General features: G+C 40.7%; 1 protein-coding gene across 9 annotated transcripts in view; it reads right to left on the bottom strand.

Annotated features, from left to right (window-relative positions):
* Window positions 1-16211, bottom strand: part of foxp1b (forkhead box P1b) — a 136346-nt gene that overhangs the window by 95149 nt on the left and 24986 nt on the right. For all 9 annotated transcript variants that reach the window (XM_028407305.1, XM_028407309.1, XM_028407313.1 and 6 more), the window contains one exon: window positions 11397-11436. The gene's annotated coding sequence lies outside the window, so the exon portion shown is untranslated. The remainder of the gene's footprint in view (window positions 1-11396; window positions 11437-16211) is intronic.

The following is a 16211-nucleotide window of genomic DNA, read 5'->3' as shown; positions in this document are numbered from 1 at the left end:
AAAACTGCGAATGGTATTTCTCTCTCAAAGGTGTAACAGAATTTGCACCGCAGTTGTCTTTCAAGCTTTGGGTGCTTAGCATTTAACATTTTATTTTCTGATTAACTGATCAATCTGTTTAAAAAAATAGGCTTTTATGAAGTTAATAATTTGCCATATTTCTTAGTGGAGCAATCAGGACCCAAACATGCTGTATACTGTTGATAAAAAAAGACTGGAAGCTGTTTATTCTTATGCATAAAATGTCTAAGACAACTGCATATATTCATATGCATATATATATATATATATATATATAATTATGCAATAACCCAACAGTGCCTTTCTCTTGTTTACTTAACACAGAGGACACAGCCATCCTGATTGTAAAAACTTTTGTGGAACTGTCACTGGACAAATGAAAACATGGTCTTGGTGTTTATGCTCAGTCTGTGCAGTGTGGAAGGTTCCCAGCTGTGCAGGAAGGCAGACTGAAAGTCATGTTGGCACTAAGCTAATCCTGCTAGCATCCCATAGCTAACAGACAAAATACATCAAAGGCTTCATTTATAAATCTTCAGTTTTACAGTGCATGCTTTTTTCATCTAAAAAACAGACTACCTGTTGTTATCTACACCTTAAAATAACTCTGGCAATCACTTTTACAACATACCAACGGCTACACCCACATGGACTTATTCAGTACAACCACCACTGTCCAATAAAAGGCAAGAGGAGGAGGGGAAGAAAAGGATGAGAGACTGTGTCTAAAGATATTACATTTTTATAAACTTGGCCATTAACAGTTAAACCAACTTTCACTGTGTCTATGAAACTGTACAGTATATTGATGCAGATTCCCTCCAAGCACTGAGTGTTTAAAATCCACTTCTGAAGAAGAGGAGAAAGCTGCAAGTGAAAGTAGCAGGTATGGAGTAGTTGGAGTAGTGTGTGGTAGTTGAGTGTGTTTGTATGTATGTGAGAAAACGAGAGAGAGAGAGAGAGAGAGAGAGAGAGAGAGAGGACAGGCTGGAGTGCTGAGGGACTAGAGGTATGTGGTCAAAACAAAACAAACGCCCATGCCTTGCTCTGGATTAAATATGCAGGAAGAGGCCCCTTTGCATAAACACAAACACTCAGCAAATGAAGAACTGGCACAGAGCAGATGCCTGCTGAGAGCCCTACCTGTCCTGGCCTCTTTTAATTAGACAAGAGCAGGCAGAACAAATGAACATCAACACGGTCACACAAGGCAGAACAAAAGAAAGGAGAAAAAAAAATGCTTCCTCAATCCTAAAAAAATGTCCTTAATGAGAAGAACAGATTTTAGAGAAGCTGGAAAAAGGGGGTGCCTATCTTCACACTATAAAAATATATTTGTTTTTCTAGTATCATCGTCTTGTTTACAGCTTGTCAGATACTATAAATAAGCATTTTATAATGCTAATTCACCAAAATGACAGATTAAACTAACATTAACAGTCCATGCACAACACCAGTTGGAAGACTTCATCAAAATGGTTAATTACAACCTGAGATGTTAATTAAATTTTAAAATATCAAATTTAATTAATTTAACTAGGTCATTTTTTTGGTTTTTATTAAATGATGTCCTCGATAAAAAAGTACACCTTGTGATCATTTTCTCCATCCTTACATATCCTTTTCTGCACAGCTTCAGGTGGAAAATGCAGAAAATGATTTATGCAAGCTTCTATTGTCCACCATCTTTCTTCATAAAGACTCTTGTATGTCCTCACTTTCCTTCCTCCCTTCCACTTATACTCCTCCTCTATCTGTGTCCCTTTCTTTCAGGACAGGAATGCAGGAGTCTGCGGTGTAGTGGGAAATTGAAGAAGAACTGACATTCAGGGGAGAATGGGAGCCGAGCCCCTCCAGAAAATCTAGAGAGAAGCATCAGATGCTGAGTGACACATACTGATGTGGCCAGTCAAAGATGTAATTTTCATTTGAAACCCTCTCAAATGGATCAGGGTGGGGGTTTTAGCAGTGAGGTGACACTAGCTGCCAAGAGAGGGGGGACAGGGAGAAATTTAGGGGTGAGAGAGAATAAGATGGAGAGAGAGGAGAGCAGAAATGAAAATAAACAGGGTGTAGGGTTTCAAAGGCAAGGGGGACACAGGCATTCCATTGTTCAAGCCAATTATCAGTGGAAAATAATAACAACAGATGGATCCAGAGCGGCCAACTTGTGCCGGAGCACCCTGGCGCTGGAGAACAGATGATGAAATGTGAGAGTGCTTTTGGAGGGGCGGGGAGAGAGCGAGAGGTGGGGGTGGGGGGGTTGCTGCCCCATAGTCACACATACACATAAACACACACACAGTGCTTCACACACCAGATGTGAACTTCCACAAGGACAGCTTAATATGTGCTCTCTGGCCACCACTTGTGCTGCATAGTTACAACATTCCAGACAATGGCATGGTCAACACCTCCACACATTCAAAAGGGGCATCTGAAGTCAGATGATACATATGGCACCCGTGTTGCTGTATGGTAAATTTAAACGTGTGCATTCCTTTTATGTTTAACAAAGCTGGGTCATCTGATGTCCAGCACATGCTTGTTGCTGTAACTGGAGTGCATTAAAAACACTACAACATGCATTACTTAGAATGAAGATACATTTTTTTCCTTTTTTTTGCCCTGGATTTTCTTTTATTCAAATGAGCACATATCCCAGATGACCTGTTGTGATGTGCTCATTTGATGTTTTCCAGCGTGCCTAACGTTCAGAGACAGGCAGATGTAACAGTGCAGCAGAGACAGACCTCACTGAGTCTGGCTTCATTCACAGATCCCTCATATCAGCCACAGACTGACAGTGAGCGGAGGGGGCTGCAACCTTAAAACAAAACCAATTCTCTGTGTGCCTTGTCAAGGGTGGAAGATGTCTACAGATAGCAGTACAAAAGATCTGCCCTTCCTTTTCACAAGAAAAGAGAAGTTTTTGTTTCATTAACTCCAGACTAAAGCGTAATTATCTCCCAATAGACCTTAATCACCAACAGAAGGATAATGGAACAAAAAGCAGTGTCTTCTTCAGTCATTAAAGTTTTTGATGTTGTTGTTCTTCTTTCTTTTTTCTTTCCTCTGCACTTCTGCACTGAGTCCATCAAACAATGCAAACCATTAATAGGCGCTTGAGTAAAATCTAATTTTCAGATATCGGTTGTAAGATTATGGTCATAAAACTCTCTGCTTTCTTTGGCCCTTTTCTATCAGACTCGTTGACCTGTTGACCTATTGGTGAAATGAAACCATTGTTTAATTTCATTGTTATGAATTGTTATATGATTATAAATGAACAACGTTGAAATAAAATCAAAAATACCCTTTTAAATGTATATATAATCTAAATGACTAACACTGCTTGAAGGTGCTTGTTATGTTATACCCCAAATGATAAATCCCTAGAGGATTGCGCACAAGGATTTCTACAAGAGAAAAAAAAAATAAAAGAATGAAAAACTTTGCCTAGATTTAATTAGCTTAAGAGAAATAATTGCCATTAGCAAATCCCGTTAAATGGGGTGAGACATTTTGTTGAAAAAAAAGTCATATTTTTGGACGATGAGGAGACAAAAGGTTTTCAAACAGGAACTGGCGGGCCATCAGCCGTTTAGTGCACTGACACTGAGGTCGAGTTAATTAGACTATTGTCATTTTAATCAGGACAGCTCGGCGGCCATCACTTCCTGAAAGAGCCAGTGGACTTTAAACAGCTGAGGGTTTTTTTGTGCGTGTGTGAACGTATGCACATGCACTGTACATGTGTGTGTGTTGGCCCGAGGTGTCATCCAGCTATGGGTTACGCAGTATGGTCTGGTTCTCTCACATGCTTAGAACATTAATGAGCTGGAGACACACCAAGGAAACAAAGGAGCCTGGAGGATCACCAGGGGAAACTACTCGCCTCTGCTCTACTCATGTCTCAGTTCATTTGAAAATAATTTAAATATCAAATATTTGAAATAATTTGCTTCTCCCTGGCTATCAGATTTTGAATAGGGAGTCTTTCATGTCTTCGTTATTATGTTCTTCACTGGCATTAGCATTTAAAACATAATTAAAGTAACCATATTTTCAAGGTGCTTACCATTATGTTAGAATAATGATTTATTTTTTTCTGATTTCCATATTTTATAAATACAATGGAAAGATCGTAATAACAAACCAAAGAACGGCAAATTATCAAATCTTTGCTGAATATCTTTAATCTAAAGAGTTTTAATCAAAACTGACAAAGGACTAGGTTCAACCTGCTCTAGGCTCACATGATGAAATCCACTTTGTGCCACTTCTTGTAAGGAAAATGACAAGAAAAAAAATGTGTCTAAAGAATGGTTAAGCCAGCACCAATCGTATTTGAGTTTAGCCACCAGCACACAGAGCTCAGAGAGGAGGAGCTGAATGCATGAACTGTCAGTGGAGCTCTGCCAATCTGCAGAGGTGATAAAGAGGCCAGCTTAATATTAACACCAAAACATCTTTGTAACTTTTCCCCTGGCCATAGTTCAGGTCATGTGTGGACAAGGTGACAAAGGTAACCTGGAGACAAATGCTGCTGAACTTCCCCCTGTGACACTGCTGTCAGCCCGAGGGCAGGACTGGCCAATGACATTAGCCACGCTTTTGAGTACAAAGTAGACTACTGCAATATTTCATATTCGCCCAACCTCAAGGGAAACTGCATTAAAAGGGACTGGAGCAGCCCAGGCACATTTGACTCCATGCCACCACTACTGTGTCTGTTTATGATTATATTAATGGTTCTGTAAGTTCATCGTTTTTAACATTAGTCATTAAAATTTTACAGGGAGTTAATATTAATCTGATCAGAAATTATCTTCCTTCAATAATTCAATATACACATTAATAATTCAATAAAAAGAATGTTCTGCATAGTTGAGGGGTAAAAACTGGAAATTTTCAATAACTGCAGACAGTACAGTAACTACAAAATATGAACTGCCAGTGACTGAGACTTCATTTGTAAGGTGCCTTGTTAGCAAAGGTAACCAACAAGCACTTTGTAAAAATGATTGCAACCTTCTTGTTTCACCTTAATCTGGTTTGTAATCCAGATTTTAATGCACTGACAAACCGGGGGTCTCAGGTTGCAGTATCCACTTGTGTGCATTCAGAGATAAAGAAAACATGCAGACAGTGAAGCCTCTGTGCCATTAAAAACCCCTGCACTGCCCAAGTTCCTCCATGAGAGATTTACAGGGATTAGATGGTGAAATAAAGGCCTAATCTTTATTTGACAGGGAAGCCAATCTCTGGCTCACTGGTCAACCTCTTGCAGTGGGCCCCTCGTTCACAACTCACTTTCACTGCTGCACACCTCAGGCTTGTTTAAAACCACATTTAGCTTCCATATAGTGCCCTGTATGAGGTCTCAATCCCATCATTCAAAAAAAGAGGGAAAAGGTGTGATTTTTCATATGAACACTGTGCAAAGGCACAGAGCTAAAAAGACTTGGTCCACAAATGATGTCCTGTATTGGGTTACAGCCTTACTTGCATGTGAGTACATTTTAATAGCCATTTCATCTGTATTTTTTCCTTTTTTTTTATCCAAGCTATGCCTGATTGAAAATCTAACCAATTTCCATGTGCAGTTTAATGACAGATGGAAAAAGATATTTCATGAAGATGTGTAGTCAGGACTGATAAACTATTAATCACATTGCTGGACAATGACACCAGCTAAATTTAACTGCAAAATGTGTCAAGTAACAGCCTACTTATACATTAAATTATTCATCACAGGGGGCTGTTATTACAGAGCATATAGAACTGAAACTTACAGATTCCACTTAATTACATGTGTGTTGATGATCGCCACAGATGTCAGTTTGGGCTGGCAATCCTTCACTGTTTACCCCTGTCAGGCAGTGGGTGGGGCCTTCTCTTGCACTTCTGTCCCTGTTCGGCTTACTAGAGGTGGCCTTTACTGTTTTTCATCATTAATGCTAAATACTAAGGGTCCTTTTGCCAAGACTTAACTAAAATATAAATGAATTAAGTATATGTGTATGTGATGAATAGTCTCTGTGGTTCAGCTTCATAAAGCTCTTATTATGGGAGTTAAAAGATGGCACTATCTAGCCCATCTGTTGCTTGTACTTTATCTACATTTTTGACACTGAAAACAGCAACTATTATTACACTGCAAAGAATATTAGGAAAAAGGATACTTCACTCTCTGACTGTTCTCTGATTTGGATAGACAGCATACAGAGTTTGAAGAAACAACTGAGAAATGCAGAAGCTGTAGTCATATTAGCCTTGCAGGAGGACAAAGGCTGCGATGACCACCCATAACTTAGCTGCTGGTGGTGTCTTTCATTAAATTGTTCTCACAATAAACCAATGTTTGTGTAACATGGCAGAACAGAGTAAAGACTGTTCCTTCCAGTTTATATGCCACTCGGTTGTATGTGATCCTAACACTTGGGGACACACTACACAGTGACAGATTTTTGTATGATGATGGGGTGACTGCTTCTGATGAGGGGATCACACACTAAATAGTTTGCCAAACCAACTAAAGCTAACTGAATGCAGCAAACTCTCGTGACAAACAAACACACATACCAGTTGGTGGCAGTATTGTGTCAATTTGTTGTATGCCGAACGCCAACACGCTCAAACAAGAAGAAGAAGGAAGAAGAGGTGATAAAACATGGAAGCGAATCGGCTAGCTGCTGCTGCTGTTGAAACATCAACAATTAAAAGCGGGTTTGGATCAAGTCGTGGAGACAACTGTCCAACCAGTGCAGACTGGTGCAGACTTGACTCGACAGGAAAATTTTGTGTAAAATCGGGCAAAAAAAAAATCATGTAGTGTGTACTCAGCCTTAGATGCTAGATAATGCACAATGGTGTTCTCTACAATATCAAAAATTCTATATTTGGTATTTAGCTTTACCTTTAATATTCATCCAGGTCATGGACATGTCCAATAGCTGAAACCCTCTTTAGCTTCTGAAACTCTTGGACTATATCTGCAATGTGTTTAGTTGAATAATAAGAACATTCACACACAGTTAAAAGCTTAAACTTTTTAAAACAAATTATTACAGTAGAAGCTCTGCCAAAAGGGACATTACCTTTACTTTTATCTGTGTAAAAGCTGTGACAAGCAAAACACACTACATTTGAAAATGACCATTAGGATCTGAATTCCCTCAATTAAAGCAAATGATACATATTATTACAATATGTCAAAAAAGTGTAAAAAAAAAGAGAGAGAGAGAGAGGGGAGGGGAGGGGAGGGGAGGGGGGATGCAGTTGTGAGGTGGAAGCTGCATTTCCTCCAATGAAATTACAAAATTTAAAACTGAAGCAACACAAAGGTCATGTAGTTATAAGAGGTCATTTTCTTATGGCAGACAAAAGCTTTGTTTGTGTGCTCCACATCCCCCACTCAGTTTTCTCCCTGACTGTCTCCCTCTCTCTTCCTTGTATCATCCCCAGCTCACAGCAGCAAACAGAGTTGTATGCAAATACTAAAAGCCATAATGCATTACATTGTTTGGTATTAACATTTGAATATTTAAATGGCGCGTTTTAGATCTAGATATTCCCAATTTCCATATACTGTACATGTTGAATGCAGACAGTTAAAGTTGCCCACATGGCAGGTTGCTCACTTTGTGAGTATATTTGCATCTTTCCTATAACATATTGGTTTGACATGCCATCATTTTCATGATTACGTTCTTGCTGCATACATATTTGTTAGCAATGCAAGTTACCTACAGTATGTTCAGTAAATGACTACTTTATGTGGCCTGTGTCAAAGCCACAGAGCTAGGGGTATGAATCACCCACGTACATGCCACTTAACCAAATTGGCAAAGCTGATAAGCCATATTTACATAGCAGTGTTGCTGGGTGCGATTACTATCAGTAAAACTTCCCCCCACGCTTTAATGGAAAGTTGGGATATAACTTAGTGTGGGTTACAGCTGCCCTCGGGAAAATAGCTCAATTACACCCATGGATATAAACACTCATGTGGCTGTCGGAGTGGTAAACAGATGTGGGGTGACAGTAGGTAGTACATGCTCAGTCAAGCAGCTGTTGTTGCACCTTCATTCATTCACTTGTTCTCTTTCCTGTCCTCACAGCTCAACATGAAGCCACACTATTTGCTTACAGGGCAGAGGCAACAGAGAGATTAAGCTTCTGGGAATATCATTAACATGTTTCCTAATGCACCCTGAACTTTTACTGCCACTGTCAAACAAAACAATCAGGTTGCATAAAGTGTGAATTTAGTCTATATCTTTTTTTCCATACAGGCCATGCAGAATAGTACAAAAATCATGCTATTTTACCAACCTCTTTACCAACTAAAAAGATACATAAGAGTATTCAGAATTATTTATTTTATTTTGTCTTAGCGCACTGTGAATTTGTACTCACATAGCGCATTGAAAAGGACATCCCCTTTGGCTGTCGTCTCATTGGGAGCCTACCTGTCACACGGCTGATATGACGCTCTTTGAATGCAGTGTGTACATGTGATCAGAGCTGCAGCAAGCACCCCAGATGACAAAGTGACTAGGAGTGTCAAAGCAGCCTACAAACAGGCCTGTCCTCTTCCAGACAGGAAGCTGGGAGCAGCAGAGGCACTGCCTTGTCTCATCTGCCAGCAGCTCTCGCTGCCTCCCTGCCTCATCACAGCAACCATGTCTGATGGTGTGCACAACTCCATGCTGGACGGCTGTTTTGATTTCAGCCTGTGTGACACATCTGTTGCTTGTCACGTTGCATTGTGCCTGTCTGTGAGCTGAGCGAGACGGGGGCAAATGTGCTCCTCAACCCTCTGTTCATGTTTACAAACAGGGGCTTGTACTCACAAACAGGCCAACATGATATGCATCATGTGGAAGGTCAGGTAGCCTTATGAGACCGTTTGTGCACCTGTGCAGATGGTGGCACTATCCATCAATCCTCATAGCTTGCTGCAAATGTGGAGGCATAGGATGTGAGTGCTCTATATTAAAAGATGCACTATCTGCTAATAAACGTGCAATCTTAAGTAAAAGTCAGAAGCAACTATAGTGCTGATTGTATGTAATATAAAAAAGAAAAACGTATGGATCTTGGTCACTTTAAAAATTCTCCATCGCTGTACACCACGTCCTGAAAATCAATTATTTCAATCTCACGTCTAATTGAGAAAATTTGCTACAGTCGTAAATCAAATCTGCATCAAGGGCGCATTCTTCACAATGTGCTCTTTATGGGCTTTTAAAGTACTCTGTAAGAGCATTTCACTAAACTACCAAAATCAAGGCTATTCTATGCAAGGCTTCCACTGTCAGCTTAAATACATGATGATGACCACGACTAATTGGATCCATCCAATCCATCCATCTATGAATTACACATTCTAATTCAGCGAAAATAAAATGACATTGTTTCACTCAGTGTAAGGCAAGCCCAGCACTAAAGAAGCAGAAAGGTATTTATTAATGGGATGTTACAGTAGCTTAGAAGGGGTGCTTCATGCCCTTGTCTTTCATATTAAAGACCTGTGAGTTTTTTTTAACAAATATTTACTTATTTATCTTATTTATTTTATATGGTAATCAAAAACTAAAAAAAAAAAAAACTTGCTACTGAAAAATTAAGGCTTGTCTATGGACAATTTGCATGAGTATCAAACCCCAGCCAGTTATGTAAATGCAATCCCTCTTAAGAGGGTGGGGAAAAAAATTTCAGATGGCTCATTTACATTGTCAAATGACACAACACTCATACTTTCCATTTACTATCAAGCTGTTATGCAGACACACTAACCTGGAAAAGATCTGTGTGTGTGTGCGTGTGTGTGTGTGTGTGTGTGTGTGTGTGTGTGTGTGTGTGTGTGTGTGTGTGTGTGTGTGCGTGTGTGTGTGTGTAGCTCCTCAACACTATGTAACAATACTGCTGCAAAACAAACTGAAGTCGGGCTGAGCTTGTACACGCAGTGATCGAATACCGTGACTGCCATTTTGACCGGCCTCATCAGACCACAAGACAACACGTAGCAGGGCTGGCACGGCAGGGAGGCACAACGCTGCTATGGGGCTTTAATATATTCAAAGAGGGATCATTTACTTAAGGCTTGCATCCAAGGATCAGTCTGGCCTTCATTAGCCTCAATCTGACACGGATGTGAACAACATGTTGGCTTGCCACATGATCACTGCCCCTCCTCCCTCCCCAAACCCCAAACACTCAAGCTCCCCTCCCTTCTCTGAGACCTGCACAGCAAATTCCTCTGGAAATATCACAGGTTGTTAGCATTCCAGAGAGAATTTTACATGGGTGTACACTCAGGCCTTAATTAGAGACTCTATTTGATCATTCAGCAGCTGGGCTTTATTAAAAATACAAGTTCACATCGCCTTACAGTCACCCCCGGCTCAGTGTGAAAGAGCTCACAGAGGCATGGCGAGTCTATGAAACAGGAAAATGAATATTCATTACTTGAAATGTAGGGTCCCTGTATGGGAAATCTACATCTTGCTTAACAGTATTTACACTTGGTTTAGAATCACATTACATATCCCTCACATGACATGTGTCACCATTCTGAAGAAGATGGATGCATTTTTTAATTAGAGCTGACTAATGAGAGCATTACTGTCTAATGATGGTGTAAATATTATTTCAAAGCCTATTCTATAAACTCAGATACAATGTTGCATATATTAAAATTAAAAAACACAGTCAGAAACACAATATTACAAGCCCTTTTCAGAGTTCCACTGAAAGCCTCAACATAAATGTCAGCACAGAACCTGAGCTACATCGACCTGACAAGAACCGAGGAGATGTAAACTCCATCTGACCAAGGTCGACAGGGACTATAAAACAAACACTGGGTTTAAGGTGAAGTCTTCCCTGCGTGAAGGTTAGTCATGTTTTGTGTTTACACTACACTGCAGGCTTTGAAATTGTTTTGCAGTGCGGAGTCTGCCCGGGGTCATTGTTTGTTTTTGACGTGTTTATACACCACACAAGGAGTAATGACTTCTAGGATAGTCTGGGGATGCAGACATGATCCAGCACACTATCTGCAATTTTCTTTACTTTTCAGGTTCACAGTTAACTTTCAGCGGTCAACAGCGACAGGACTCACACTGACTGTAGGGAGTAGGGGGTAGCTGTCAGCATATGTGCAGCATTCAAAGTGATGGCTATGCACAACTGCATCAGGAAATGAGGAAAACGGTTACTATGCAAAACTTTTCTTATCATCTTGTGGCATTCAAACACATAACAATTTCCATATAATGCCCTGCTTTGACAAGGGATTAAACACCAGTTTGTCCAAAAGTAGTGATGACTTGTATTTCTTGAGCAACATGTTAAGTACTTACTTTGACTTCTGGATCCACAAGACGATACCACTGGAGTCTCCTGGTTGGACAAGCAAGCAGCACATACAAGGGAAGGAGAGGAGAAGTAGAAGAAAGGAGGTGGGAGAGGGAAAGTTGTGGGTTGGGGGTAGTAAAATGGAAAAAAAGAAAAACAGTGGAAATTATTTTAAACGTAAAAGGTGACAAAAGCAAAAACATTCTTGTTTTTCCATAATCACCGTATTCAATAACAACCATGGTGCCACCTCAGGTGCTATTTAGCCGATGACTGTAGTGTGTGTGTGTGTGTGTGTGTGTGTGTGCGCACCTGTGTGTATATGCGTGAGCGTGCATGTGTGCATGCGTGCAAGTACACAAGCTCACACCTCTGAGTTCAGTATGAAAGCAACAGCAAAGGGACACAAAACAGGTCACTTTCAAATTAATATTCATTAGGGCAGAATTAAATAGGTTTCCCAGTGCCCCCCTCTGAATACATGTGGATACATATTTAGCATCTCAAACAAGAACTCCCTTGATTAAACAAATAATGACGCATTCCAAAAACTGTAACTGAGTCCAAATTAATTTGAGTATTGCTCTAATTGCATTTAAACACTGCTCCTCCCTAACCTTAGATCAAGCATTTTTTTTAATTACTGGCTTCTGAAGACTGAATCCCTACAGTGTTGATGGGAAATATAAATAGGCTATGTTTTACAGCAACTCTAAATGTTTTTATTCACTATAAATGAAGCTCTACTAGAGTGAGGTCTGAGAACACTCAAGCTTTCAGAAATAGCTTGTTCATGGTATTAAACTGCACTTTTCGATTCACCCCACTTTAACTCTTGGCCTTTCACAGCTGAGCTCCGTCATTCAGTCCCACTGCCCTGTGCCCCTTTGCCTTAACTCCTTCCCTCCGTTTTCAAACACGCAGGGAAGAAACTACAAAATGTGTTTCCTGAAAGAGAGGAGAGGTGGAAAAAGCCCATCCTGCCCTGAGAATCACCGCCGCCCCACCAGAGCCGCCGCCACTGGCCTTTCTGCAGAGGCAGCAAAAGTTCCCCGAGAGGGGAGCATCTGCCAACTCAAACAGGGCTCATTCTCCTCTCTGTGGGCCGCCAGCCGCCCATGTGGGCCTGCGCTGGGCTTCCTGAGGGCTCGCTGCAGCTGGAGGATTTTGAATAAAGGTAACAGCAATGTCACAGCTACTGTAAACTTGCTAGGCTGCTCCTGTCAGCAGGACATTCCCAATCAAAGCAGAAACAACCCCACCTAAAACACAACGCATTGTTTTTTTTTCCACTGGCCCCAACTGCAAACTTCCCACGAAATCACAAAGTGAGCACAAAGGCGAGAGGGCAACCACTGTTCCCTGATCTTGCCAAACAAAATGCCAAGAGACCGGGAATGACATTCAGCTCTGGGGTTTAAAAATATGAGCAATTTGAAAATGATTAGAGTCTTATTTTCTTGTTGAGCGCCTGACACAGGAGAGGAAACCAGAACAATCAAGCCAACTGACTTTTTTTTTCTGCTGAATTTAGAAACACTAATTAGTTTTGCTCTCATAAAGCCAACCTGAAAACGACCAATTAGAAAGTGAAAATGAGACGTGCAGAGGAAACAAGAGCTTGTCATTTGCACTGTTTAGGTCCCATATGCACGACTTTACAGTGATGACTTTCACACAAACTCAAGATGACTAAACCTGATGTCACGTATGCACTCTAATCAAACAACCTTTTGCTTGGATAGGAGGAAACTATTACAGATCTGTATGGCCACATCAAACCCAGGCTGGGCAATGCAGATGTCTGAGGCACTAGGCTGGGGAGAGGATACAGCCCACCAGGCTGACCACAGCACCAGCTGGTTTCAGCTTCAGACCTACCAGGGCCAAACAGTTACCCCCTTCACAGGTGCCCGGTTTCTATGAATTTCCTCTTTCAAGGGTACTGGAATAAATCCTCTGCAAGTATAATTGTTTCACTCTTACAACAGGGGCAGCTACCTTCAAGTGCTTACATTTCACACACAGTATTTCTCCTGCTGAGTGCTGTTGGTTCATATTTAGCCAGTCATTAGAAGCAAATGTAAAACTTGTGGAAATTATCTGCAGGAATTTCATCGCTATTCCCCAAGCAAACAGTGGCAAGTGTTTCATCACTGTCGGACTGAAGACGGATGGGCTGTCAGTGCCTTCCTCTGCCCAGGATCCAGCTCCTGGGCTGAGAAGTGGCTAAAAAAGGCCAGGGCAACACTTTCCAGGCCTGCGCCTTTTACTGGGAGTAATTCTCAGATGCCAGATCGCTGCCAACGTCCTTGCAGCCAATGGCAGAGAGGCCAGTAAGTTCACATTAACTGCAGAGTGTAACTGCACTGAACATCTGCTCATGAATGAGAGCGCTGCCCACTAACTCAGCGAGTTGAAGCCCACTGATGAAAAATTCAACGTTCTCCTCGTTGGCACGCTTGTTTTGCACTATTCTCCTGAGCCCCCAGAATTATATTAAGAGAATTTCAGCCCAGCCTGGTGTATCTGAGAGAACAGCTGGCGCTGAAAAGGGATCTGCCGCTCGGCGAGAGCTCAGGGACTTCACACGGGATCTGCCTTCCCCTACACCATTTGTCCTTGAAGGAAAAAAAATATCAGTGTTAAGCACCCAGGTAATAATAAGAAAGCAGAGGCTACATTTAGCTGATTACACCACCCATGTGTGCTACAGCGGACAGAGCATAACCAATAAAGACATGAATCGATATGGAGTGGAAAGGGAAGACAGAGGGCCAGTTGCGACAATAAGTAGCCCCCCCCAGGAGACCCATTCAGCACACCTCTCCTTTGTGTGGCTTGTTTGCTCATTAGATTGTTAACTAGCAAGAATCCGGCCCATACCCCACAACATGGAATCGGACTAATCAGAAACAGAAGCAGTCTGTTCAGAGGGACAACTACATCAAAGTCTTTGGAAAGTATAAAGGCTGTCCCACAATCTTGACCTTCAATTGCTGTGATTATGTGTCTCATAAATTTATGATAATCCAGGAAATACAAAAGGGACAAACTGTATTATTGTAAACCAAATACAGATCATCAGTGACTCATAGTGCACAGTGACAGGAGCGGACAAAGTTTTTCCTCTAAAAATGATGAAATACTTTCTACATTTAAAAGTGTGAAGTTTAAGGAAGTGATAACTGTTAGCAAACACTAAGAATAAAAGATTACCAAACGCAGTAATTTCACTTCTGTCTTTCTGGAAATACAGTTAACAGATTTCTATATGTCAGCACAGAGGGTGACTGAAATGTTTATTTCATCCCTAATTTAATCCTAATCTCAGTTTCACCTAAATATATAGGCTAGTTTCACATGCTACAACTGCCCTCCCTGTCCTGATGAACAGGGTTTCTGTGTACCACATGCAGAAGCAAGCAGGGATGATTCCTTTTCTCTCTTTTTTTATACAATGCTGTGGATAATGTGGCAACAGCCCAAAAGGGGATCTGTGAATATGATATCGGACAATGAAAACCAAGAGGATGTCTGGAGAGAAGCTCATTTAGCTGGTGATAAATGACAGCACTTTGTCTTCCTGACAAGATCCCTCCTTCATCAAATGTCCACCTTCACATGGAAATAGGAAATCACACATTATCACACTGACAAACAATTACAACCATGTCATTAGCGGCAACCCTGGGCCTGGAACCATTAACAAAACACAATGTTGCACACCACGCTTAACTATCAGAAGAAACACAGGATGTAGATGAAAAAACGCTGATAAATCAATCATGACACAAACAACCTGATGCTTATACTTTAGGAGATTTAAATGGTGGGATATCAGCTGCGTGTGCCAGCTAAATAAATCACAAATTAATCTCAAGCGATCAAAAGTTCTGAATAAAGATTTATGTCTTTGCTGATGACAGAACAGTGCTTGCTTTATATTAAAAGTCAACACTTTAAAGTAGTTTCTCTGTAAGTGACTTAATCAGATACAGAGCATTAGTATCTGTTTTAATACATCTCCCGGTGTCAGCCAGCAAATGAAAAAGCTAGCCTCTGTAAATATGACTGCTTACTTCAAACACAAACATTGTTGACACCTAATGTAATTTCAGCGGGACATCCAACTGAAAGCACACCGGGGTAATATAATGCTCTTAATGAGAATTCCTTCCAGCTTGAGACCTTGGCGAGATAGCCATAATGCATGGCTTCTCTTTTTAATAAAATAATTGTTACAGTTATTAAAGATGAATCTCATCACAGTCGAGATGACAAAATAATTCATTACCAAAACCAAGGCTTTAAATAGCTGCAAATTATGAAGCCCTACCCCCCAACCCTCTGAAAATACACTTCCAGATAAATGGGTTCGTTATTTCATATAAATATTAGATATACGCTGTCCTTGAAAGGGAAGAAATATCACAACTGTCTGTTAAAAAGTTTGCAGATACACACCGCACCATAATCGATCAATAATAAACAAAAATCTAAACATAAACTATATTAGGTGTAGTTTATTTTTTTCTTGTGATCCCTTGTGTCCACAGTGGTATGTTCAGGTTCAATCAGTCATCGCAAATTCCCAGTTTTATTAGCAGTCTTTACATTAAAAGATGAAAAAAATGCCTGTTTTTCCCTACATATCCTAATTTTGCCTATATGATGCTACACATACTCTACTTTGTCTTGTTTTGTAACCTACTGCGTCCCTCCTTACTGCATCTCAATGTGGGAATCAGAGAAAGCGTTAGAACACGTTTGTACAAACTTCCACCAATCCCTCCCACATGTCCACCCCTTCCTGTTCA

Source organism: Parambassis ranga, chromosome 5, assembly GCF_900634625.1.
Source record: "Parambassis ranga chromosome 5, fParRan2.1, whole genome shotgun sequence".
Taxonomy (NCBI): Eukaryota; Metazoa; Chordata; class Actinopteri; family Ambassidae; genus Parambassis; species Parambassis ranga.
The sequence above is the reverse complement of the archived record's forward strand: the minus strand, read 5'-3'. Positions and strand labels throughout refer to the sequence as shown.